Source organism: Octopus bimaculoides, chromosome 3 (assembly GCF_001194135.2).
Source record: "Octopus bimaculoides isolate UCB-OBI-ISO-001 chromosome 3, ASM119413v2, whole genome shotgun sequence".
NCBI classification, from domain to species: Eukaryota; Metazoa; Mollusca; class Cephalopoda; order Octopoda; family Octopodidae; genus Octopus; species Octopus bimaculoides.
Genome location: NC_068983.1, coordinates 87,567,841 through 87,572,489, shown reverse-complemented (window position 1 = coordinate 87,572,489; position 4,649 = coordinate 87,567,841). Strand labels below are relative to the sequence as shown.

General features: G+C 39.7%; 1 protein-coding gene across 2 annotated transcripts in view; it reads left to right on the top strand.

The window, feature by feature from the left end:
- Positions 1-3,071: 3,071 nt before the first annotated feature.
- Positions 3,072-4,649, top strand: part of LOC106880962 (sphingomyelin phosphodiesterase) — a 76,991-nt gene continuing 75,413 nt past the window's right edge. The window contains exon 1 of one of the 2 annotated variants that reach the window (XM_052966269.1): positions 3,072-3,801. The gene's annotated coding sequence lies outside the window, so the exon portion shown is untranslated. The remainder of the gene's footprint in view (positions 3,802-4,649) is intronic. The other variant, XM_052966270.1, reaches the window with a different exon arrangement.

The window sequence follows — 4,649 nt, the reverse complement described above, 5'->3', positions numbered from 1 at the left end:
CCCTGGTGGTGGGGTTGTTGGCGCACGACATTGTGGTAGACAGTACATTGATGGAGAAGACGTCGGCGCAGGAACTGTAATATAGCTGTGTTCTGTATGTGTGGTGGTAATGATGTTGACGGTGGTAACGATGTCCTGTTGAAACTGTTGGCGACGTCGGGGGAATGCTTGTAGTTGGTAGTAGTAGTTGATGTCGTCACTGTAAAACTGGCTGTTCTGTATGTGTGGTGGTAATGCTGACAGTGGTGTTCGAAAAGGTACGCTTTTACAGACGGTCGACAGACACACTCTGTACGACCATTAGCGTCGACCTTGATGAGATTTTTCTTTGTTTTTTAACCCAAGACTACGAGTTGCGAGTGAAATTGTTCGCATGTGACGAGCATGTTGCTGCTATTTTTAGCAAGTAGACGACGCTGTGTAAAAATGAATTTGACGTCTCGTGTAGTATTATTGGTTGGTAGTCCAGAATCCATGGCCGCGTTTGTTCTTTAGTCGGGGTCACCAGTTTGTAGGTAAGTGGTTATATGAACTTTTCAAGTTGGCTGCGTGTTTGAATCACGTCGGAGGGTCACCAGTTATAGGAAAGTGGGTTATACATCATTAGATGTACACTTGCTTTCCCATATTAAATTAGAATGAACGGAACGCAGAACTCCAAACTATCAACTCAACAATGTTTATTTATGGTGGAAAATATACAGCTTTACTCTTGGTTGTTGAGACGTCTTCTGTGTGTGAGAACATGGTTGCTGAGACATCGGTATGTTGATGTGAGTTGTCTGGCGTGAGTTCGAAAGATAGACACGTCCATGCTCAATCGCTGGCCAGCAAGAAAAGAGACAGAATGAAGCGGGAAAGCTTGGATGTTGAATTCCACGCATGCGTGAGACTACGCATGCGCACAGCGTTACTACATATTCATAATGTTTTTCCTAATGTAAACCCTTGTACTTTAACCGGGAGGGCAAGGCAATTTTCCTATGTCTAGTGGCTGTAGTGAAAGAGGTAGTATGGTGGACCCGTTTGAAAGGGCTAAAGTCAAACACTTTCCTCTTTGGCCAAGGCCTCATCAACTTTTTCAAGTTCCACTTGAAAAGGGAGATGAGAGTAGAGAGGGAAGTGCTGTCTCATGGCAAATTTGTTGAAAGATGGGTGACTGTTGGAAGAATGGCCAGTATGAACGGACCAATTCTGAGGATACACCTGTAAAAAAAAAGGGGGGGGGGTAATGTAAGAGGAGAAAGGGCTCTATAGTGATCATTTGTAGTGTATAAATTAAGAAGTTGCATTTTTCCCCAAGAACCCAATTTCACCTGTACTTTGCTCCAGGTGGGCTGGCATGCATCCAGTTGCTCCAATAATCACTCCTTGTGGGAAGATAATATCTAGAAGATATTCCCTCGCGGTTGGCAATAACGTGATTGATGTCTTAAAATCTTGGTTTTGCGCAGTCTACATTTGTTGTCTGTCAGTATTTTCTGTCTTTTATGCTGCAAGTAATCGAGGGGAATCTCTTGTTCTTGAAATGTGTGTAGGTAGCCTTCAAAGAGGGATGTCATAGACTTGTCGGTACTCCATGCCAAACTTTTGTCATGGTTTATTCCTTCTATGCCTCGTATCTTTTGTGCAAAGTTTTTCCATGTACTAGCTTCTCTGTAAACTGATCCTTTTTTGATGCTTTGTTCTTCTGAGAGATAAAATTTATCAATGTTCTTTAAGGGGATATCTGCATCAACTCTTATATCATGCCTTTCCTCAAGTTCATTAACTATCCTAATGATGTTATTGTTTTCGTGCTCGCGAACTTGGCCGATTTAGTTAATGGCTTATTTCCTCTGCTACAGATATTGATTCATTGTCACAATACGTGCTTCATACGACATCAATACAAACTAACTTTCGTGAAAAGTATTGTCTGTCTACCAATCATGTAGAAGTCTCCAGTGACACTGAGCAGTTTGGGAGTTCATTTTCTATCTCACAACTCTTGCAGTGACCTGTTTAAAAGGCCAAATGTAGGCGTGTGGATAGTCACTTCAAAGGTGTTGTGAGCGTTATGTATGTATGTATGTATGTATGTATGTAGCGGAGGCGAAATGGCTCAGTGGTTTGGGCAGCGGACTCGCGGTCATAGGATCGCGGTTTCGATTCCCAGACCGAGTGTTGTGTGTTTATTGAGCGAAAACACCTAAAAGCTCCACGAGGCTCCGGCAGGGGATGGTGGCGAACCCTGCTGTACTCTTTCACCACAACTTTCTCTCACTCTTGCTTCTTGTTTCTGTTGTACCTGTAATTCAAAGGGTCAGCCTTGTCACACTGTGTCACGCTGAATATCCCCGAGAACTACGTTAAGGATACACGTGTCTGTGGAGTGCTCAGCCACTTGCACGTTAATTTCACGAGCAGGCTGTTCCGTTGATCGGATCAACTGGAACCCTCGACGTCGTAAGCGACGGAGTGCCAACAATGTATGTATGTATGTATATGTGTGTGTATGTATGTGTGTGTATGTATGTATGTGTGTATGAGGAATTTTAGCAAAGTTTATAAAAATAGTCTTCTACTATAGCCCCGGGCCGACTAAACCTTTGTGAGTAGACCTGGATTACGGAAACTGAAAGAAGCCTGCCGCGCGCGCGTGCCTGTGTGTGTGTGTGTCTTACCACTGTTTGACAACCGGTGCTGGTTTGTTTACGTCACCTTGACTTATTAACAGCTAAGCAAAAAAAGACTGATAGAACAAGTACCAGACTTTAAAATAATAATTACTGTGGTGGTTTGTTTGATTAAATCCTTCAAGATGGTGCCCCATAGGTAAAGAAATAAACGATAAAAGATTTAGTTTTGAAGATTCACCTTTAAAAATTGCATTAAATATGTTTATTGCCAATAAGTTTTTATTTGATCTCCCGTGAAAAAACATTAAGAACCACAGTCATGGTGTTTCTCCCTTACTGCGTTCGTCAAAGACGTTTGCCGGTGATACTGTTATTGTGGGTAAACTGAAAATAAAAACCAGGAAGGAATAAAGTTGACAAGCCTTCTGTCAAGCTTTGATTTTCGTCGAAACCGGATTTCCAAAATCGTCTTACTCCCTGAGAACCTGTACTCGCTCTTCTTTTAATTATGGTTTCTTTGTTTGTAATTCTACATTCATTCCTCATGAAGAAACCCTTCATATCAGCATGTAATTAACGGAAATGATAAGAAGCTGGTGGAGCGGGTTCTTAAAATCTGTCCCTGACATAATTGTCTCGAGATGGTGAGCAGAGAAACAAAACGAGTTTATTTACCAGTTAATACTGCGTATACAGAAGAGAAAAGAAATATTGCGATGTTTAAGATATACGTCATGTCTATATTGATAATAAACAAGACTAGGGTAGTTAATGTTCACCGTTGACTGCTGCTTACGAGAAGCATCTCCAGCGCATTCAGTCAGCTTCGCTATTGATATTAATCTCAGACAAATAGTGTTTATCAGCCGCTAACACTACTACGACTACAAACTTCCACTACAACCCTTTTCACTACCATCACACCACTGTTGATAAATTTATCTTTTCCTTTTTCTCTCTGATCACATCAGCCGGTGACTCTACCTACGTCTTCTGTTAAATGACAACGTTTAGTAGTGCTGGAATATCTCCGCCTTCGCACTCTACCATTTCTCATTGTTTATTTGGTCTCCAGTAAATGACATGAGAAGTACTACTACTGCAGTGTTGAACAAGTCTAAATAGAATCAGTCAACTGTATTTACGAAACCGATTTACAACGAACGTTTTCAGACGCATGGTGAGTCAGATTTTTGTTATTGTTTTCATTTCTTTCTCCATGTAGTTTTCCTTTTCGTTTTCGTTCAGCTTTCCTTTGGTTTTTCAGAAAGAACACTTTCATAAAAATCCATGTTTGCACATACCCATACGGCTATGATTGAGTATTTGTTTGTATTTATGGAATTATCGTGAACAGAAATTCGAAGTACTCGATACACACCTGTGTTGGAAATGTAATGAGTTAGAATTGTAATATACAGAGATTTTGGATTCACAACATCACCCTTACCTATGAAAAAATAATATACAACTCACAATTATATATGTAGATAAATAGATACGAGTGCATATAAGTATTTGTATTATGTAAGCATGTATGTGTGTGTGTAAACACAGATATTTTATTTTATTTTCTATGGAGGTGTTTATATTATATTACATAAAAAAGTTTGGAGACATGCTTTTCATAACCAACAATCTTGCAGGAGCTACAGTAAAATGAAATAGTGCATAACGTCGCATTGTACAGTGTAAAGTTGTGTATGCTGACTATAAGAAACCTTTAGATAAGGGCTTCCTTGGTCTGGATAATGCATGATACGACAAAAGTTAGATTCTAAACACTTCTAATGTAAGAGTACGATGACTACTTATATGTATGCCTCCCAACATGCACGTGTGGGTATACACATTCACATGCAGAATATATATATATATATATATATATCAAGTATACAGTATTGTAAATCTGGAATACTGTATTTGGTTTAAACATTCTATTGACAAATATATGATTACCTATTTATTGACTTACAGATTCTTAAACGACTATCTATCTATCTATCTATCTCTCTCTCTCTCTCTCTC